Below are 23257 nucleotides of genomic sequence, written 5' to 3'. Positions count from 1 at the left end.
AAAAATTCTCTCTCTCTCTCTCTCTCTCTCTCTCTCTCTCTCTCTCTCTCTGTCTTTGATATATTAATTCTCTTTTATTGCAGGCTCACAGGTAAAATAATAGCATGGTTGCATAATAAAGCTGTCATGTATCACATTAAAAAAAGTGATATAAACTTTCCTTTTTGTATTTTTGTCCTAAGTTTCCATCTGACTTGTCTTCTGTAAGTTTCCATTATGAGTTATTTGCTTTTACCAGAAAGACACTTCAAATGTTATTTGCTCTCACTGTTTGTTTTCAAGTGACTTACGCAATGGCTATTTTGGCAGCTGAGAATTGGACGTCAGAAGCAAGTCAGCAAATGGTTCACATTAGTGTTTGATGTTCACAACCCTATTGATTATAATGTTGCAAAATTTATTTGAGGATTTTCTTATGTTGAACTTGGCTTCTGATTTGGCTTCGATAATTTTATACCTGCAAATAATAGTGGCCTCAAATAGGTGCACTTATATTTTATTGCAATTACAAACCTAACTGCCTGATTTGAGTGTGTTATAAAATGCACTAAGAACTATTTGCCTACATAAGGACGTGGGTGTTAAATTGAATGTTGCTTCTGAAAAAAATATTCCAGAGATCATAGTTCATGACTATAACGTCAGAGCCAACAGATTTACATGTCTGATGATGACAGCCATGAGAAGTAACTTTTTTTTAGAAGGGTGCAGGGATTTTTCCATAATCATTCCTTTTAAAACGAGAAAAGAAAAACATGCTAAAGGTTGTTTCTCCCTTCCCCATTAGATAAAGTGCCTGTTTACACCTGCAGCTGATTCACAGAACACTTAAATGCCAGTTCTACAACCCTCAAAATGTTTAAAGAAACTCAAGGTGTGGTGCTACTGTGGGTATAGTGCATGCAATTACAGTACCTTAGCAGCAAGATGGCATAAATTATCATACAGCTGAACTACCTGAAAGGACATGGCAATGTCTTGGTGAGTTTCCCAATTAATAACAGCTTTACAAATCTTGGGCTTGATGTAAAAGGCTTCCTGTCAGCAACTATGCTTGGAGTGCATAGGAGGTTAGGACATAGGGTAGCTTCTAACCACTATGTACTGGACAGCATTGCTGTTAGTGAAATGACATCCTGGAGGAAGATCAGAGTTTGGATCAACCGGTGTCTTAGAAAATTGAAACATGACATAGCATGAAGTGCTGCTTCAGCTCAGTGGCACTGGAGACCCAATATACTAGCTACATATTCTTAAAAAGTCAGTATATATCCAATTCTGTGGAGCATTGTATATTGTTTAGCGCCTGGGTCGTGCAGACAATAACATTAACTCTCAAAGTCTTGATCCTGCCATTCCTACTTTCATTGAATACAGTGCGAATTCTCATGAGTCAGGATTGTTGGCCCCAAATGTGTACTGAGCTCTGATTTCTCATCTCAGACTGCTTGCATCTATTCCTATGAAGTACAAGCAAATGCCCTTAAAATTCACCACAGTCACAGGATGACACTGGCCCTTTAAGAGGGAGCAGGGTCATTGCACCTATGCCTTATCAGCTGACCCACTTAAGCTTAAAAGAGGGCACCTGGGTGCTACAAGAGAGACCCAGGGAGTCAGGGTTTCCTTAGAGTACAATGGTGAAGCTAGTCTCCCAGCCAAGATGCTGTGCTGGTTTGCACTAGGAAGAGCAGGGTTGCACTTCAGTTGGAAAGGCTGGGGTGGCTGTATGGGTCGAGGGACTGAAGAGGATTGTTAGAGCCATGAGGTGTGGAATATCCTAGAATGCGGTATGTGGGGCATCATGTCATGGGTCTTTAAGGGCAACATAAGCTGGTGTGATACATGGACGATGTTGGGAGCTTTTGTTATGGGCTATGTTTTGATGATAACCTGTCCCCAAGGAAGGGTATTACTGGGTCAAGAAAGCTCATGTGAAGTTTCTGGGGACTCTGAAGGGGGAAACTGAGGTAGGTGAACCTGGCTTGCTGCAGGGCACTCTAGGTGGGGTAGCCTATGACAACTACTTATTCCACTAATTATCCATGGCCAAAATGTACTAGTCTCTGTCAAAGTTAGACTCAGGACTCACAATTTGTCAGACCACTCTGTTTTATTAGCAAAGCGCTCTGCTAATACACCCAGATAATGTGAGCACCATGCAAGACCCAAGTTATCTTATTTATACAGCTAAAAGGGCACGAAGGTAACAAGATAACAAAGGAAGCAGAATCTGATAAATTTACCTGGGCTAGACATGCATATCTTATTTCCTTACTATTACCAATCTCCTGTTAATGTCGCACCATTAGCTTAAGTGGACCCATTGCTTCATACCTTAATGTTTCTCTTCCTGACAACTATATTTCAACATTCCTTATTTTGGCTTAAAGGAACATACAGCATTTCTTTAATGCATTCTATTTTTACAATATAATTCATTCTACTTTCGCAATCCCTCTTTTTGGTCAAGCTTATGCAATGACCAACAATTAGTGGGTTCCACATATGAATTGTTCTTTATCTCTTTGTTCATCAGTGATATTTAAAATCATCATATTAGCACTCTGGTTTGGGGCAGCTATCTGTGTGGCATGTCTTATACAATTTTGGATGCAACAGGAGATTAACTGAAAACATACAAAAATCATTAGCATTCCAAACAAGATAGTCAGGGCTCCCTGAAACAACCAGTTTCCTATGCCAGAGAAATTGAACAGGTTACTTAGCCACTTCCATAAAGAACTTGGCTCTTCATGGGGAAGATATGCGATTTGTTCTAAGTGGCTAGCGCAATCTATTACCTCATTGGTGTTGTCAGGTATATACACACAACATTATTTTCCAATGGGAGCACAGGTCCCTTCTTTGGCCGCCAGCATTATGTCCAATGCCTGATCGTTTTGGAGGGCCATCTGTCAGATTGCCCCTGTTTCTTTGGCCAGGGCTCTTAAACTTTCTCCGGTTTCATTTGCCATTATTTCAACTACTGCTTGTAACCTCAGGAGCCTTTTTGCATGGTGTATTACTCCCCCAGGTGGGATTAAGGAACTGCCAGTGGCCTCTTCCCAGGTTAAGGGGCTTATGTTATTTACATATCCTTGAGCATCTGATAAATCCCTTTTTTTTTTTGATGATGGTGCTTTTGATGATGGTGCTGTACGTAGACCCAATCACATGGCTTGAGGTCATGGCAAGCGGCAGAGGTGGGCTCCGTTGGCCAGGCAGCTCGAACCCGGGAATGGAAGTGACTTACAACTTGCATTAGTCCCTTGCAATATTGAAGGCGCGTACTGTGAGTCAAGTTCAAGTCTGTGACTGGAGTAATGGTAGCCATAGCTCGCATAGGGCGTCCCATAACAATTTCAAAAGGACTCAATTTATGCCTTTGGGATGGAGTAGATCGCATTTCCATGAGGGCCAACAGTAAGGCTGTTGGCCAGCTTAACCCTGTAGAGTCACAAATTTTAGCAAGCTTATTCTTAAGTACACCATTTCGTCTTTCAACTGCACCTGTGCTCTGTGCGTGGTAGGGAGAGTGTAACAGGTGTGTGATATGTAATATACGATCCAGGTGTTGAACAAGTTGTCCAGTAAAATGTGTACCCCGGTCACTGGAGAGAGTGGCAGGAATTCCCTTGGCAGGCATAATATGATTTAACAAACATTTGGCAACAGACAGTGAGTCAGCCTTACGACAAGGAAAGGCTTCAATCCAACCAGGAAATAAACATACCATAACCAAAATAAATTCATATGGTTGACACTTAGGCATTTGTACAAAATCAAGTTGCCAATGCAAGAATGGTGCTTGGGGCAGGCCCCAGAACCCCTGGGCCACTTTTACAGATTTACCAATAGTGTGGCTTTGGCAAGTGGTAAAGGCGGCAGCGTGGCGGGCTGCAAAACAGCTGAAATGGGGGACCCACCATCCTGCCTTAGTTACAGCAGAGACCATCCCCTCCTTTCCGACATGCAAAACACCATGTAGCAGGGCGGCCAGAGGGCGTAGAGTGAAAAGGGGGCCACAAAGGCGCCAGTTGGCGAACGCCAAAGGGAATCAGGATGTAGAGAGCAACCTTGGGCAACAGAGTCCGAAGTGGCAGAGAAATAAGCCATGGGTGGTTCTTGTCTCCGTGCATCTGAGTGAGAACTCCAAGTGCACACCCAGATTGTTCATGGCAGAAAAGGGTAAAAGGTTTAGAATAGTCAGGCAGCCCTAAAGCGGGGCAGAAGCCAAACCCTGTTTGAGGGAAACAAAGGCAGAGTCAGCCTCAGGGGGCCACGGCATGGGGTCAGGCACAGAGAATCGAGTGAGTTCCTGGAGAGGTTTTGCAAGGGAGCCATATTGGGGAATCCATTGCCTGCAAAATCCAGCCATGCCCAAAAACTTTCAGACCTGTCGTGGGGAGCGGGGTCGGGGAAAGCTAAGGATAGCTTGGACGTGGGTGGAAGAAAGTGTACGAGAACCCTGGGAGAGGATAAAGCCAAGGTATGTGACAGAGGCTTGACAGAGCTGTAGCTTAGAGCGAGAAGCCTTGTGACCCTTGTTTGCTAGGGCAGTAAGGAGCACTGAAGAATCAGTTTCTGAGGCAGACAACGAAGGGGAACAGAGGAGTAGATCAGCCATATATTGGACTAGTGTGGACCTGGATGGGAAAACAAGGTCAGCGAGGTCTCGGGCTAATGCTTGGGAAAAGTAAGATGGGCTTTCAGTATATCCCTGAGGGAGTGTGCTCCATGTGTACTGCTGCCCCTTGTAAGAAAAGGTAAAAAGATACTGGGAGTCAGGGTGAACCGGGACAGAAAAGAAAGCAGAGCACAAAGCAAAAACAGTAAAATGAGTTGCACCTGCTGGGATGAAGCCAGAATTGTTGCTGGGTTAGGGACAACAGGAAAGGCGGATATGACAATGCGGTTAATGGTTCAAAGATCCTGAACAAATGCCAAGATTTACCATCAGCTTTTCGATCTGGGAGGATAGGGGTGTTACGGGGGCTGGAGCAGGGGAGAATAATGCCTTGTTCCCGCAGGGCAGTCATGACCGGAGCAATGCCAGCCTCTGCTTCGGGGTTTAAATAGTATTGAGACAGGCGAGGCAGGGGTTTGGAGGTTGCTGCTGTGAGCCATTTTCCATGCTCGCTAGGGGTTACAAGTAGCTTGCACAGCTGCAGGTCTGCCTCAGAGGGTTCATAGGAGCCGCACGCTAACAAAAATTCCTCTGCAAATTCGGTGGGATTTTCCAGGGGCTTCAGAAAGCCTTTTACAATTGAATGGAGCTCTGTATGAGTCCAGGGTTTATAGCTCCAAGTGGGACCTTCCTGTTGGCCCCCAGTATGCAGGATTCGGAGGGGAGCCTGGATAGTTTTAGAGCCAGAGCATGAGCAGTGGAGCTAATCGTTATTTAGGCTATCTTCATATGAGGGAAATCAGAGGAGTCAGACAGACTGGAGGGTTTCGGGGAAATGGGTTTTTTTTCTTTACGGGTCTGAGCGGTACCGGAGGAATGGGTCTGGGCGGTATCACACAATCCAGACTGGCCTGAACTGGTGACCTCTGAGAGTTGTTCCTGAACTGGGGAGGTTGGTGACCGTCTATTGATCCGACGCAAGGCTGCCAAGCCAATTAATGCGTCTTCCTCATCGTTGTCCCCAGAATTTAACAAGGGGCTTTCTTTGTCCTCTTCCATAATGAGATGGGAGTATGAAGGGGGTTGGGATCAATCCGAGTCTTCTCGGAGAACAGGGTAAAGGGGAGCGCTCAGTTTGGTGGTGGGAGAGGAGGCTTCCAATAAAGTTTTTAACTTATCATTCGAATCTTTGAGAGAGGCGAGTTTCGATTCTGTCCACCTACGATTTGCCTCTTCCCACCCCTGCATGAAACAATCAACCTCTCCTCTAGCCAATTTAGTTTTAGGTTGGCCGAGTTTGTCTTTTAAGATGTCCACTCGGTCTTTGTCCTAAGATCCTAACAGTGGCCACTGAGTTTTGGGATTCCCCTGAGTTAGCCTAGACCATTTTTCCAGAAATTTACAGGAGTCCAGACCCTTCCTAAAATGCATAAAATGAGCCAGTGTTCCTTTAGGGAACTGTCCCGACTTAGACGTCTGGTTACCCATACAGGAGGACTTTACACACATCAATCGCCAAGAAAAAAAGCATTCTCTCCTATATCCCCCCCATTTTTTATTCTTTTTTTCCTTCACCCTCCTCCTATATTATAAATAATGAGAAGTAAATGAAGATAAAGTGAGGTACCTTGATTGGGGCAGGGGATTGGGGTGCAGGAGGGAGTGCGGAAGTCAGGCTCTGGGAGGGAATTTGGGTGCGGGATCTGGACTGGGGCAGGGGGTTGGGAGGGGGTGGCACAGCTCCCAAAGCAACTGGCACACACACCCCTCTGGCAGCGGCTCCTAGGCGGGGGAGGCAGGAGGTCTCCGTGTGTCACTGCCTGCAGGCGCCACCCCCGCAGCTCCCATTGGCCACAGTTCCCAGCCAATGGGAGCTGTGGAGTTGGCACTCGGGCAGTGCGTGGAGACCTCCCCGCCTCACTTTATCTTCATTTACTTCTCATTATTTATAATATAGGAGGAGGGTGAAGGAAAAAAAGAATGAAAAATGGGGGGGGGGGATATAAGACAGAATGTTCTTTTTCTTGGCGAAACACTTCTTGCATGGGAGAGGTTTAAAGGCTTGTTTGAGTAGCTACAAGGAACCAAGTCAGTTCTATTGTGTGTGTCCGTCATTGGAATGAAATATGCATATACACAACATCATATTTACATGAAATCCCAGCTGAGAAGGAACTGGCTGGGCTATGATAAATCTAGGAAGCAGACTGGAGCTGCAGTCTCTCTCTCGCCTTAGGGAAGGAAAGGAGGGAGACTAGAAGCTTTGAAGTCCTGGCTCTGGGGGAAGGGCAAACCCAGAGAAGAGTGGAGAAAATGCCTGACAGAGGTGAAGTAGGAGCAGCCCAGTGAAACATTAGGAAGGTTTGGGACAGTGCAGATGTTGGCTGCTGGTTGTAGGGTCCCTGGGATGGAACCTGGAATAATAGGTGGGCCCTGGTTTCCCCTACCAACCACTGGGGAGGTGGCACAGACCAGGCAGTGGAGCAGAAAACTGTCTAGGACAGTCACCCAGTGGGACTTTGGTACCCTGGAAGGGGAGGGGTATAGTTTCCTGGCTGGAGGGCCAAATTATAAAGAGCATCATGAGTTGCAGACACAGAGAGAGAAGCGGCAAGGTACATGAATGAGTGACAGAAGTGGGGATTAGCTCCACTCATGTCTGATCTCCTGAGTGGCCAGGAGAAGGCACCCCTAGTGGTGAGTGTACCCCATGACAGAAGGGTATATTCCCCTCTATCACATAAAATGTCTTAATTGCTTCACCGGGGTGAAATTCACTCCTCTGCAAGGTCAGCCCAAAGCCCTCCAAACAGGGCTTAAGTGGGAGTCTTATGATAGTTTCTAGCATTAAAAATCTTTCAAGTTTAAGTGTTAAAAGGTCTTGTTTTTCCCAGGCTAACTTTCAGAATAGCTTTTCTCCCACCCATATTCCTGAACATATTTACTCCACAGTTATCTGTGGGAAAGAAAAAAGACAATTCTTTCATTTTGTGGTTTTTATTATTAGGTTTTTTATTTTTAGGGTCAAAAAAGGAAAGTGTGTTCTCAGACAGCTCCTGGCTGCTGCAGCTTGCACTTGGCCACTGTTGGCAGGATTCCAGGACCAGTTCTATCTGGCTGCAGAGAGAGCTCATGGCTGGATTAAGGGTCTGATTATTGGCCTCAATAGGTAGTGGGTGAGGCCTTAACATAGAAACACGTCTCTCTCTCTCAATCTGATTCTCCTCTGTCTGTTCAGCAGAGATGACTGGGCAATGAAGTCTTTCCAGCACTTTTTGTCTTGTGCCAGTTTCATTCATCTTTAAACATACATGTACCTCTTTCTCTATATGATTCTATCAAATGAAATAAATTTTGTTAAAAATACATAAGACTTTAAACTTTATTTTAATGGGCATGGCAAGGCTGAAGTGAGTTCACATTTAGTGCAATGAGAGATTTGTACTACACATGGTTTTGAAATAACTTTACATTGGTTATTAAAATGCTATTGGCAGATTGTTGCTACTATCAGGCTCAAATGTAAGCAGCTGTGACTGCAGTTGTCTTGAAAAAAGGAAATTACCCTGCTAGATGGTTTGACAGAATTGACTGGCAAATTTCCCTTAACAATGTAGACCGGGGTAGGTAACCTACAGCATGTGTGCCAAAGGCGGCATACAAGCTGATTTTCAGTGGCACTCACACTGACCGGGTCCGGGGGGGCTCTGCATTTTAATTTAATTTTAAATGAAGAGTCTTAAACATTTTTAAAACCTTATTTACTTTACATACAACAATAGTTTAGTTATATATTATAGACTTCTAGAAAGAGACCTTCTAAAAACATTAGAATGTATGACTGGCACACAAAACCTTAAATTAGAGTGAATAAATGAAGACTTGGCACACCACTTCCGAAAGGTTGCCGACCCCTGATGTAGTCTTTCGTAGAGTTGGTTAGGAATCTTCCGAAGAAAGCTTTTTTTGATGGCAAATGTTGGTTTCCCCCACTCCCTCTTCTAAATCAAAACTCTTCATGGAAACCTATTGTTTTCAATGCAAATGTTTCTCAGATCTAGGATGGATGTGTGTGTCCAGAGAATAGCCAAGTGGGTCTGCCGCATCCCAGATGAGTGCCTTAACCACTGGGCTATCGAGTAGTCTTGCTACGCCCCAATGAATATGTAATTATTGATAGGAAGAGGCACAACAGGAGAGAGTGAGAGACTGACTCTATAGTTTGGACTCTGGGAGAGTGCAGACTTGAATTTGGGTCTCCCACATACCGTAACCACTGGGTTATTGTCTGTCACTTTTCTGGATTTTTGCAAAAAAAATCAGATTTTGGTTTTGTTCAGTAGCAGGGAAAAACATGTCAAAACCTCAATTTTTCACAATACAGAATTCTTGTTTTCTGGGCAAGCCCTAGCGGATGTGGCTCCCCCACCTCAAACAAACAAAAAACAAACAAAAAAACCCTCTATAGGGCACTCAACTATTTCTGCTAAATCAGTTTAAGTAGGTCTTGGGAATGGGTGGCTTGCCGCCAATCAGTTGGGCTCATGCAATCCCTTAGGCTGTAATAATAAAACAGACTGAAATGGCTACATTTTCACAACCCATATGAACATGTACATTCAGGAAAATGCATTAGATTGCCACAAATGGAAAATAGCCCCAAAAGGGCAGGATGCCATCAGCAGCTCCAGCATGGGCAAGGGGAACAGTCACTATGCCACCTCTGAGGGGTGCAGTGTCCAATCCCCCTGGGTGCCGTGCCCAATCCCCCTGGGTGCCCAGCCAGTTTTGTTGCCAATGTGAAGAACTTGGGGGATATAGTCCAGCTGAACCCATCTGCCCTTGGGTAAGTTATTGCCTAGCAGCCCTGATCTGCCTTTGTTCTCTCTGAATGGAAGCAGTGGCATTGTGTTCAGCTCCTGCATGTGAGGGAAAGATACCTTGTATCCTCTCCCCACTGGTGCTGGAAATAATTTTGATCATAAATATAATTTTATATTAAATAATCACCTATAGTTACTGCATTGCCTGATCTGTATAGGAGCATACTAGGATCTGCCATATTAGATCAGACCATTGACATCTCTAACCTAGCATTCTGACAGCAAAATCTGGTAGCAGCCAACTTTCTAAAAGCTTTAATCTTTATGATCTGCTATACAGAATGTTTACACATTTGGGTCTGGTTTTTAATCTCATTTACCCCTGTGTACTTTTGGAGTGATCTATTTGAAGTACTCGTGTGAAAAATCGGTGTGAGATTAGATCAGACTTTGTGTGTGCATTCATGTAAAGACACCACAGGAGATGGTGTGACAGATGAGGAAATGAAGAGTATAGAATAAAAAACAGCACCATGGGTTTTGTTACTGAAATTGATGCTGCCATTCAGTTCAGTAGCTTTTCAAAGAACTTTTGAGTGAAGGGAATGGTTAAAAAGAGAGCCATTTAGTGGTTAATGTGAGTTGACTAAAGCTTGTGTTTTGCAACTTTCTGGCATCTTTCGGACACTCCTTGGCAATATGCCCAGGTCATAGTTTCCTGTTCAGACTTTCTGAAATGTGCCGTTCCTAGAGGATTCAAGAACTAACTGATTCAGCGTAACAAAAGTATAAGACAAGAACTTTCTCTTTCATTGCTGCTCTTTCACAAACAACAGTAATTAATAGCAAGATAAAAACATACTAGCAACTGTCCTGTATGTATATGTTAATATAGTGTAAAAACTGGGTATAAAAGCTTTGGGGGAGGAAAAAGATGGAGAACTGAAGTGCTGCTTGTTGAAAGTGTTTTCTTAATTTTCTTCATATATAGGTTTATAAAAGACCAGCTACAGCTCAGCATTCTTCCTTTGGAGGATCACCTGTAAGACAGAAACACTGAAGTGGAGGTGCCGTTCCCAATTTACCTGTGAAGTAAGGTAGCTAAAGTCAAATGTTTATTGGACTATGTGTTCTTTTGTCCGGATTTAATGTTGTCATTAGCTTTTCTATGTTGTGCAGTAAAATGACAAATTTTTATGAGAAGTTCTGACTGGCTTTAAGGGCTGAATCAAAGCCCACTGAGGTTTCAATGACATCATAGACTTTGGATCAGGCCCTCAAAGAGTATCCATCTGCCACTGATTTCTCATTACTCCCAGGCATTATAACAAACGTTTACAGTTGTTTGTGAGTATAAATTAAGCTAATGCATGCATTGCATTTCAGGAATGTTTGAATAAAGATAATCTCTATCCTGTGTATTTATAGTTTAATAGATATGAACATTGAGAACCATAGAACACTAAGTCCTACTGAGCACTCAGTAACTGCAGTCTGTAGGAAGCTGTGAACAGTCAAGGAAAAGGTCAGCCTGTTGTGGGATGCAAAAGAATCCCTGAGTCATAGGGAATTACAACACTCACAGATGAGAAGAATGCTTACACAAATAAGCTCCAGACCTTCCCTGCTGTCTTGAGCCTTATTTTAGATCTGTCACAGGTTTTTTCTTTCCTGTACAACTGTGGCCATGCAATCCGTACGCATTTCTAAGGCTGTTGTAGAAGAACCGGTCATGGGCAATTTGGCAAAATAGCTGTTGGAGGGAGTCGTCTTCTAATCGGAAGACAAGGGTAGCTGGGGTTAAAACCAGTCCACTGAATGAGGCCTCCTCATGAGCCAGCTCATACAACTCAGCACCTACTGGAATTTTCAAAAGCACCATCGTGTCTCGCTTCAATTACAAGCCCAGACTAACACCTGAGCTACTGGACCACACGCAGGACCGGCTCCAGACCCCAGCGCGCCAAGCGCGTGCGTGGGGCGGCATTTTGCCGGCAGGGCGGCAGGCAGCTCTGGCGGACCTTCCGCAGTCATGCCTGCGGGAGGTCTACGGGAGCCGCGGGAGCAGCAGACCTCCCGCAGGCATGACTGCAGAAGGTCCGCTGGTCCCGTGGCTCCGGTGGACCTCCCGTAGGCATGCCTGCGGAAGCTCCACCGGAGCCGCGGGACCGGCGACTGGCAGTGCGCCCCCTGCGGCATGCCGCCCTGCGTGGGGTGGCCAGATTCCTAGAGCCGCCCCTGACCACACGTCCTCTTTGAGGAAGTGATTAAGATGATTGAGGGGGTTTTACATTCCCATAAAATATATTTTATACTCTGTTAAGAAGTAGGTAGACTGAAACATAAGCTTGAATTAATGCCATGTGAAAAGACTTTATTTAGTTCTCTAAGTCTGTCTGTCTTAGAAATTCTATGACAAGTGCTTCTGCATGTTATGAAATGTTGTTATTCCTGTTTCAATTGTATGAAATAACTCTGAAATGACAAGAGACAATTGGATAAACCAGCGCACAAGAAAGGGGTCAAAGTTGACTTACAACAGTTACAACAGTGTTACACTAGGGTGAAACTGTGTATTTTCATGAGCTGGAAAAGAGTCTGACACTAGAGAGAAGTTGGGTGGGGAATCTGTTTTTATGCTGTTGGTGAGAGAGATGGAAGTTGGTCCAATAAAAGACATTACCTCACCTACCTTCTCAATCTCTCTCTCCTATCCTGGGACCAACACAGCTACAACAACACTGCATCTTACACTAGATTCAGTTTCAGAAGTGCTTTCATTTTTCCAGCTCTGTTTTTAAACCTATTTTGGCATCCTTTTGTCTGTGAGAGATGGTGGGAATTGCAGCCTATGATGTAGATGGTTTGCAATGTCTCATGTGACTGAATAGGCCGATCTGAGGTTTGCATGATCTTTGGCAGTTATTGCAAATGTACGTATCTTGGTTGGGAACTGCTTGCTTCCTATGGGCTCTTCGTTCTTCAAGCTGTAGGAGCCAGCTCCTGTCATGGACTTTGACACCCTGATGAAGATGATGGCACCACTTGTTATGATCACTTGTCAAGATTTCCCATTGGTCAGGATCAATTCCAAATTCCTTTCACTAGGGGATGGGGTCCAATCCAAGTTGCACTGAAGTCATTTTGACTTCAACAGGAGTTGGATTGGGCCTAGGTCACAAATTGACTATTGAAAGTTGCCCAGAACCTGATTTTGATTTTGTTGCTGCTGCTGCTGCTTGTAGTGGCTGTTGATCATTTCAGGAAACATGGACCTTGAGATGTCAGAATTGTGTATTTTACTTCACGGATCAGGAGGACATTCGGGGCCACTGTATTTGTGAATGTTTAAGCCGTGCATACACTTGATCTGAGGGAGTCTGGAAGGAGCATAAACCTCTCTGCACAGCTTTTGTTTTCCCACTTGCTTCTGCCCTACATCAACTATTTGGACTGAGCTGGGGTGGCAATAAAAGTCAAGCTTTACTTCACAAAGGGTTCATGAGTGTAGTAAATTCAGGTGTCCTTTGGGTCTGAGATGATGCCTTCTCCCAAGTTCAGAATCATTTTTTCAAAAAAGAAAGGAAATGTAAACAATAAGGTTGAAGTCATCTAGGGACAAGGGCCCAAATACTCAAAGGTAATTAGGTGCTTAATTCCCATTGATTTCACTGGGGGGTAGGTGTCTAAATATCTTTTGAGGATCTGGGCCAGGATGACTAAGGCTGTTGTAACAAACAGGGCTAATTGAAGGTTCTGAAAAAACTTAGATAATGTGCTCACTTTCTGCAGAATCTTTTTTTATATTCTTACAACCTGCTGTGTTGATGGTCACTCACATACTTGCTCCGGGTTATTCACCTAAACTAAGTGTGAGTTGTTGGCTTCTTTGGAAATGGACCAACAGATACACTTTTAGGCATGCAGCAGAACAAAGAAGCAGATAGGGGAGGCCATGTAGCTATATCAGGAAGCAAAGATGGAGATCCAATATGATACTGGACTATGGACCAAATACTGCTGGCCCCACTTATCAATAGGACTGTTCACAGGAGCAAGGCAAACAAGATTTGGTCCTAAATCGCCAGTTTCTTCCTAGGCTGGTAAAAGGCTGAGCATTGTAAACTCATTGAGACTGATTGTCTTTTCATTTACACTGTTGGAAATTGGGAGTAATTCTACTGAACTCAATCAATTAATCTAGTGTATAAAAAAGGTGGTGGTGGTGGGGACACCAAAACTACTATATCTGACAGTGCAGGGGTGAAATGTAAGGTCTATTACTTATCAACATGTTTTTGATAACATAGTGTTAATTAAAAGGAGGAGGAGGCTGAATCTATTTGCCAGGGTAGTTATTACGAAACCAATGTGGAGATTGGGAAATAAAATGGAAAAATTCCAAGGACGAATAAGCAGTGAACTTCAAGCACATGCTATATAACAGGAAATTCCCAATCTGAAGACTAAATTTAAGAGCTTTTATTATTTCTCATCTCTATCAGCCCCTCAGCTAAGAAGGGATGAAAAGTTCAGAAAACTTGCTCAAATGTTAGCAAAATGAGGGAGAGGAGCTGAATTTAAACAGTATCATCCCTCCTTTCCCTCTGGTTCTGCTGAAACTTCTCTGGACAAATGGTACAAATTTGGGCTCTTGTTTAGCGGGCATCACTGAGCAATGAAGGGCCATGGCTGGGGGAGATCCATGCTATGTTGAATTATGCCTCAGCAAATATCTACAGGACTTAATGCTATACCTTTGGGGAAGTAAGGACAGAAGTGGAAGGGGCCAGATGAGGTGGAGCTATGCTGCTAGAGGAGAGGGAGAAGGTGAAGTTTGGCCACCTGCATGGACCTTCTATGCTTCCATGGTGCTCTGAGATATCTGGCCTCCTGTCCACAAAATGGGAAGGTAAATCCAGCTCCCCTGCCTGCATGAGACCTCCAAACTCTGCACATGGAAACTCATGTGATTTCCTCCCCCCCCCACCGCCCCCGCCCAAATAGCTTTGGCCCTTCTTTTAGTTTTTCTGTGTGAGGATAAGGTAATGGGGCACTATCTGACTTAGATTCCAGAGGAATCTTTGTTTGTTCTGTTTTTGGGTACAGATGCATGGTCAGTGGCTAGGCAGATTCATTGGCCAAAACTACCTGTGCTGGGATGTTCAGTGGCCTCAGCCCCTGCCCATGGGTGTAATGCTGGCTGTGAGGCGTCAGCATGAGCACTCCAAGGCAGCTAAGGCAAGAATCAATCAATCCCGGTGGAACTCCCCATTAGTTGAACTTTGCATGGATTGAGAGGATTTGGTCCAAAGAATGGTAAGGTGGTGAAGAATACTAATAAATAAGCAAATAAATGTACAGTTAAAACTGACCTCTATTAGCAAGGTGCAATATGTCTAATTAAACAAGTATCTTAACTAGGAAGAAACCCAGATATTGGAGGTGAGACTTAAACTGAGTCTTTAATTAGCTTGGATTGTAATAATCTCTCAACTTGTTCTATTGTTAGATCATTTCCTTTATATTTTATTAAGTAACTAAAAAAATTTCAGTTTTGTAACAATGTACTGTAGTTACACAACAGTTTACATGATTCATTTAAAAAGTTTGGCAACTGTATAATGTCATTTTTATTATGATATTGCATCTTTCTATAAAGGTTTCTTGTACGGTTACTTAGTTACTTTAATACATTTAATCTTGTGATTAAAAAGCAACTACATACAGTGTTGAAAGATGAAAGGTGATGGGTCCCTGTGGAATTCTAATGGGTATTTATAAAACAATAAGGCCTCATTTACACCACTGCAACCCCACTGATTTCTATGGAGTTGCTTGCTCCTGATTTACTGTAAGTGAGAGGAGAATCAGGCTGTGTATGTTTTGAAGTGTCCTTTTCACATCCTGTATTATGAATTCTTGCAACTTAGCCAGCCAGTCAGAAGAAAGCTTCTCCAGAGCCTGTTATCTTTGTTCTGTACCTGTTCAATATTAAGTCCAGAGTTACTGGCATTTAAGGCCTGATCCAAAGCCCACTGTAGTAAAATGGAGTCTGTCCATTGGCTTCAGTGGTTTTTAGCCTTTATCAAGGAATTGCTTTCCTGAATAAAACATGGTAATGCTCCAAACTGAATATACGAAGTTGTTGAAAAGTAGTTGCTACAAACCTATTTCAGTAATGTGGTTTTTTTCCCCTATCAATATTGTTTGGACCACTGTCTGTAAAGCATTAGCTATTGATCCAGTTTAGAAATGTCATATTTTGCTCCAATTTTGAAATTATCCAGTGCACTATTATTAAAAGTATTTGGAAAATATCAGTCTATGCACTTTGAAGATTTCATCCCTGCATAGTTCTATCATCATGAAAACTATATATTTTTGGCCCAGTCTTTAAAACTCTCTTATTCAAGTTATTGAAGTCAATGAGACCACTCGCATTAGTTAGGGTTTGAGATTAAGACTGGGACTTCTGGGAACTGGGTGCATAACTTCTGTAGGTTCTTTGAAAATGTGAGAGGCCAAACTTCTTGGTTAGAGACAAGACTGGAAGCAAGGAAATCTGGTTTTCATTTCTGGCTCCTCCACAGACTTTCTTTAGTAAGTCACTTAAGTTTCCTGTATGTCTGTAAAATGAGGATAAGAATACTTACCTCTTTGAGGTGTGGTAAGGATTAACTGATTCATAGCTTTAAATCATTTTGAGATCCTCCAATGGAAGATACCAAGGAAGTGCAAAATATTGGTTGTTATAGACTGTGGGTACATTTCACTTTTAAAGTACAATTTTTGATTTAGGGGTTCAATTCTACAAGCTCTTGATGCATTCATGAAACTCCTAATAACTTCAATAGTACTTCCATGCACTTAGGGACACAGGATACAGCTTTTAGAAAGTAATAGTCAATGTACCAGCATCATTGCTCTTCTAGAGTGAAATTCACCCCATGTGCAGAGTATATTTATTTGTATTACCATCTAGGAGCCCTAGTGATGGACCAGGACCCCATTGTGCTAGGTGACAAAAGACTGTCCTTGCTCCAAATTGCTTACACTCTTAGGGGAAATCCTACTGAAGCTCAGTAGAATTAAAAAATGCAGTAATAAAATGTAAAATACAATATAAGTAGTCTTAAGATTAGGTTTTAATGAGGAAGGCCCCAATCCTGGAAAGATTTACACACATGATTAACTTTACACACCATGCACAGTCTCACTGAAGTCAGTATAATCCTAGCCCCATTGAAGTCAATGGCAAAACTCCCATTGGGTGAAATTCTTGCCCCACTGAAGTCATTGTGACTACTCATGAATGTGCTTAACTTCATATATTGTAAGTCTGTACAATTTGGGCTTATATAATGGCATTCATCTATTTTTTGCTTCACTTATTTCTACAAAACTAACCTACAGATACAGAAAGAGAAAGTTATTATATATTGCACTTGTAATTTGTGGACTCAGTTTGAACTGGCAATCCATATACAATATTATGACATTTTATTTCTGTACCTGTTATAAACTGACTTGTATGCTTATAAAATCAAAGCAAATAATTAGTGTCTTAGCTTTATTAAATTTCCTGCTACTGCAATAACTTTGATTAAAAACAAAACAAATATTGTCTGTCAAGTTTTATAAACACTAAAAATTAAATCTTTCCAAGTCTAAGAATAAATAAATACAAATAGAATCTGATATCTAAATATTTCAGGGCTGCAGTTTAAAGCAGAATTTGTTACAAAAGGCCAGATGGAGCAGACATTATCCTAATCCAGTCACATTAGCATGGTCATTAGATAAATAATGTTGTTGTTCCTGGCTAGGAAATCCTGTGCATTAAGTCTTTTAATGAGTTAAGGAAAACATGGCAAAACTTCTCAATTTATTATGTGTGTCATTCCTTCCAAACAGCCTTTCAATTAAGATGACTCAGAGTTCTACCACTTTCATTTATCTTACTTAGGTCAGATGGTAAAACAAGTCAGCATACTTACTTATCTCAGACAGCTAGAGCAGGATCTGCTTTCCTCCTTGTTGCTAGGACTGGGGAAATTAAGGTCAATTAAAGTACAATGCCTTGTACCAATCCACTTATTTATTATTATTTTAATAAGACATATACATGTTAGAAATTCTTGTTTTCATTTTGTGTGTGTACCAGCTTTGGTCCTGATCCTACAAAAAGATCTGCCTGCATGGAGTTCAAATCTATTGGAATGGCACGGTTTTGTGGAGAGTGAGATGGTTATGGTGTCTTTCAGGGACAGGGACCAGAACAGCAAGGTTCCCCTCTCCTTTCCAGAGAGCGAGAGAGATGCCTGTCACAGTTTCATCATAACAAGGAGGTCAGACCACTAGGAAATGGACTGACACCACCATTGTAACCATATTTGCTAAATATATCTGGAGTTTTGTTTGGAAATTGATGCAGTAATGCACTATTTTTTCTAAGTTAGTCACTTTAAAGGTGATCTGCAAATGGAAAATAAATTATCCCTGTGCCCCTTTTTGCTTGTATATGATGTATAAAGATAGCTCTGGAATGGAAAGCCAGGGCCTCTTTCTCTCTCCTTGACATTTTCAAGGAATAGCCAGATGACTCATCCCCTCTTTCCCAGTTCTTCACTGCACCACAATGACCTGCCTCTACCCTGGCTTCTTTGCCATATTGTAAGGATCAGATAAGTATTTAGGAGTTGGTTTTAAATCTTCCCTAGCTATTACTTTTTTTACTGGCCCAGCATTCACCGTAATTAGAGTTTGGTTATGACGCCAACGGTTTGATCTCATTTTTTCTGCATTACCAACCCCCACCTCCAAAAATCTTCAACATTTATTAAACATCAAAAAGGAGGAAAAACCACTTTGCTAAATTAAGATTTACTGAACTTAAAATTAATCTCCCTTATACCTTTTTGAATATGGATTTTTTTAAAGGGAAAAACCCTTGCTTGAAAGACTTTCTGATGGTTTGCAAATGCTCTTGTTCATAAAGAGTAAATTTAAGGTGGTAGCTCATAGGTTTTGGGGTTAAAGTCTAGCTCTTTCTAAGACAAAAGGAGACAAACATAACGGGGAGGAAAAAGAATAGCAAAACAAAAGGAGCCGCATTCAACACTAAATTAGTCAAGATTTATGTGGTGTAACTCCACATTTCTACTGGTTACATCAGCACAAAACTGCGTAACACAATTGCCAGTTCACATCTGTCTCTAATTCTGGTAGTTTACTTGCTGGAAGATATCAGGACACAGACATGAAAACTTTTACTGGAATTGTGCTATAAGACAGTGGGTGAGAATTCTGTGTAGAGGCCCTGGGAAAGGGGAAGCTATGGAGGCTTTGAGCTACCTCTGCATTCTCCAAATCCTGGTCTGGGGGCAGGAGAGATCATTCACAAAATTTTAAGGTCACATTGGCTACTTTTCAGTAACCTGACACTCACCACCAGTTTGATGTGTAAGCAGGGGAATGGTCCCGTTATTGTGGGGAACATTCCTGGCTTATACACTATGCTGGTGGAATTGGCTAGCGAAAGGATCTCAGTCCTCATTCCCACTCCCTTTACCTAGAGGCCTACCTGACCTCAAGGACTCCCCTTCCACTCTCCTGTGTGATAGAGTCCTTGTAACCCCAACAAGGCTGGGCCCAGGATTCCTGTGGGGCTCGACTCCCAACCTTGTCATGGTCACTTAGGACAGAGGCTACTCTGGAGCACTTTCTCAAATACAATTTATTAGACAGCAACTAATAGGAAACAAATGGGCCTGGAAGGTCAATTGGAAAAGCATAAAGCTTTCATTGAAGGATGGATAAGATGGCTATGGGACTTGTTGGGCTGGGAGGTGTTAGACTAGTGCAGCTGCAAGACCTGTGTTTCCATCCATGATTTCATTGCATCAGTGTGCAGTAACTCCATGCGGGTGGAGGCTTTCCCTCACCTTGCTCTAAGGTGGTGCACTCACAGGGGTGCTGGTAATGCCTGCTAGGTTAGAACGTTCATGGATGGATCCCTAGGTTGAGATTTTCAAAGCCCTGTTGGTCTTGGATGCCCATTGATCAATTCCCAACAGGGAATTGGTGTCCAAAACCTGTAGGTGGCTTTGAACATCTTAGCCAAAGTGTTTTACGGCCAGCCCAGGCACCTGAACCATTGCTGACAGACTATTAAATAATTGCATGTGAGGCTTTAGACTATCACGTGTTAAACCATTTTTTGACCTCTGATTTTATTGTTCTCAGCACCCTGTCATTCATCCTTCCTATTTAATTGGCCAGGCTGTTAAAGACTAATACAAAAAATTGTGAATAATTTTCTTTTGGATGTTTCTGAGATCAGGCAATAAGGTCTCCAGAAGCTGGGACAGAAAGGATTCTCCAGACAACTGTATTACTCAGTCCTCAAATTTGGTTTGTGGTATTGCCAACCTCAAGTGTTCAAAAGCCATGAGTCAGACTCCAGAAATCATGAGATTTTTTTTTAAAACGTTTTTTATTTTGGGTTTTGAGTCTTTAGGGTGTACTTCTGTCACACTTTCAAGCTTTCCTCCTCACCCATGAGAGTTAGAAACTTATTTAAGAGAAAAAGGTGAGATTTACACATAATCACAGGATTCCAGGAGCTGGGGCTGTAAGAAAACATCAAATATTCTGAGACTAATGATAAAATCACAAGGGTTGGCAACATTCTTATAGGGTGATAAGATTTTTGGACATATAAGTGTTAATATATGTTCAGATAGGAAAAAGTGAATTTAAAAGAATGTGGTCATCTATCCCCCCTCCCCCCATTGTTTCCCAGTGCACTCTGGTTTTTTTATATCTGTGCCCACAGGGACATCTGGTAGAGAAGGGAGGAAGAATACCTTTACAGGATAAAGTCATGTATTTTCTTTATATAGAAATTATATCCAAAATACTAACCGTGCTATACAATGCTGTACACACCTGTACTTATCATATAGTATTTGTGCTCACTATGGATTCTACAGGACATACATTTGCCTCATCCCTAAACTGTTTAAAGGTTTTTGATCAATCATTGTGTAGTTGGTAACAAAGCTCTTACAACTGGGCAGTGATTTGTCTTTCACTCTATGTTTGTAATGCACCCAGCACAATGGAGAGAAAATCCTCCGTGTTTACTGTCATAATATAAATATCACTTATAATACATTTTAATTGTCAGTATTGGTGAAACAACATTCTAAAACCTGACAAATATTGGAATGCAGAAGTGCAACTGGGAGTGGAAATGTGTCCTCATGAACAGCTTTCCAGTTTGACAGAAATCATCCCATTACCTGTTAGATATGTACTGGCACTGATAGGGTACAAATTTCTACAGAAGAAAAAGGCATAATACTTGGCACCAATCATTTCCTCCCTAGATAATAACCATTGCAGTGTCGAGTCCTTCAGCAGGAGGAGATTGTTTTGTTTGCTATGTCAAAATAACACAATATTGCCTACATCAGTAATTGCATGTTTACTTAAAGTGCAAAGTAAATGACTAGTATGCATGAATATTTTCTTTTTCCTTTCCTTTCCTTTCCTTTCCTTCTTGCTTCCTTCAATTTTGAAGCACTTTTTTTTAAAAATAACAATGCATTTTGAAAATGAGAATTTGAAAAGTTAAGGACCTGCTTTTCAACACTGAACGCACAAAACTACTGTACCTAATTTGTGTATGCTGATGCTATGATCCAGTCACTTAATTGGACACACAAATGGCCTGTTACCCATGTATCTCGCTATTTATGTGTGCAGCGTGCAGACTTGCACACACAGTCATGGTATTTATGCACGTGACTCATGCCCACATTTGTATCCATTTGTTTTATGTCTGCAGTGAGAGTAATCAGGTCCTGAAAGTGTAGGCAACAAATTCTCAGCTCATATAAATAGGCATGGCCTCAACTGAAGATCCTCAGCTGAGGATCTGCCCAAGGACTTTTTAGAGTGCTGTATTTGACACTGTGACAGTGAGGATTTTTCCTAACATAACACAGTTATGGGAATGAACTAAATTTAATCACTGTTTAAATTTTGAGGATTATTTTTATTTCAGTATTTTTCTTCCTATTTTTATCATCTATGATACATTTTTCTTTATGCACAGCTATTAATCTTTTTGAAGTTGAGTACTGTCAGACTCATTGCATAATGTTGATAGTGTTACTGTAATTAGGGCAGCATCCCTGTAAATTGAACTGCTGGATTTTGTACTGTGAAGAAATGTTCTGATTAGACTAGCTAAGAATATATTCTAGTAAGGTTTGTTGCAATTCTACTCTGATGTTCAAGAAAATCATAGACTAAAATGGCCACCATAGTTTGTAGTTTCATTATGTGACACTTATGTAATCTCAGATGGGCTATAAAGGAAGAGCTTCAGAAGCATTTTGTGACTCTTCTGCCCTGCAACAAAGGGCCAGAATCTGCTGCCCTTCTTCACTTTAGGTAGTGCCTTACTCCACAGCCAGCTCCAGTAAATACTGCCCTACTAAGGGTATAATAAGGGTGGCAGCACCTGGCCCAGAAACATAGGCGCCAGATTCCTCCAGGACCCAGGGGTGCTCAATCCCCAACTCTGCCCCAGGCCCCACCCCCACCTGACCTCTTCTCCCAACCCCCCGCCCCACCTCTTCCCACCAAGTCCTCACCCTGCCTCTTCCTGCCTCTTTCCCACCTCTCCCCAGCATGCCCCATCCTCACCCCTCACCCTCCCTCCCAGAGCCTCCTGCACACCGTGAAACAGCTGATCACAGTGGGTGGCAGGCGCTGGGAGGGAGGGGGACGTGCTGATCGGCAGGGCAGCAGGCGGGTGGCAGGGGGGAGCTGTCTGCCAGTGGGTGCTGAGCACCGACTATTTTTTTCCATGGATGATCCAGCTCTGGAGCACCCATGGAATCTTCACCTATGCCCAGAAGTATTAAAGACCTCTTAAGGAGACTTATATTTAAAAAAGCAGTTCATTACTTCTATTAAAGGCTTTGTAAAAGAATACTTCCCCCCCCCACCCCTGCATGAAAGCTAGCTTTCCAAGTATTTATCTGGAATTCTATACCAGAAAAATATACTAAAAAGTTATCTTCAATTTAAAAAAAAGTACCAAAACAAAACACAAATGCACTCTCATATTTTCCATCAGTAACTAGAACAGATACAAAAGCCATTTTATGAAGTGTACAAAGTATTGGTATCTTAAAAAAAAATCCCTCCCCCGTAAAAACAACTCCCAATTCAATTAAATCAGGTAATTTCCTGCCACCTTCCATCAACAATTAGGTCACCTTACCACAATCACTTGCTTCTGTTCACATATCTTCTAAGAAAAATAAAGTGTTTGTGTATTTCATTGTGATGCTTTGCCATCAAACCTTCCATAACATCATTTCAAAAACTGAATTTACTTGGTCTACCTTACATCTCTCTCCCTCTCTCTCTTTGTTTGCTTTAGTGTAACCTTTCCTTGGTTTTTGTTTTTGTTTTTTGGTCTATCTGACCTTTATCTATTTTGCCATAATTTTTAAATGTTCTCTGTGTGTGTGTGTTTTCTCTCTCTCTCTAAGATTAACCTCTTAGGACACTTTTTGGATTCTGTCGTCTTAGCTTTTTATTTCTCTCACTTTTTCTCTTCAGTTTTCTTTTGCCTCTTTGGTAAAATTATATGCATATTTCATTGACTTAACCCTTTCCTTTATAAAACATATTTTTCCTCCTCTTTCTCATCATTTTCTGTCTCCTGTTCCTCCATCTCCCTTCTTTCACTGTCCAATCCAGCCGCACTTGTTTT

The 23257-nt window shown here is 42.1% G+C and overlaps 1 protein-coding gene across 5 annotated transcripts in view; it reads left to right on the top strand.

Annotated features, from left to right (window-relative positions):
- The first annotated feature begins 10187 nt into the window (after positions 1–10187).
- The window catches only part of LOC120406214 (interleukin-1 receptor type 1-like), a 63986-nt gene continuing 50916 nt past the window's right edge, over positions 10188–23257 (top strand). Inside the window, exons 1-2 of one of the 5 annotated variants that reach the window (XM_039540728.1) lie at positions 10188–10239; positions 10445–10545. The gene's annotated coding sequence lies outside the window, so the exon portion shown is untranslated. The other 4 variants (XM_039540706.1, XM_039540714.1, XM_039540697.1 and 1 more) reach the window with 4 other exon arrangements.

The sequence above is a fragment of the Mauremys reevesii genome, linkage group 1 (assembly GCF_016161935.1).
Source record: "Mauremys reevesii isolate NIE-2019 linkage group 1, ASM1616193v1, whole genome shotgun sequence".
Classification (NCBI taxonomy): domain Eukaryota; kingdom Metazoa; phylum Chordata; order Testudines; family Geoemydidae; genus Mauremys; species Mauremys reevesii.
This window is presented reverse-complemented; position numbering and strand designations above follow the sequence as displayed.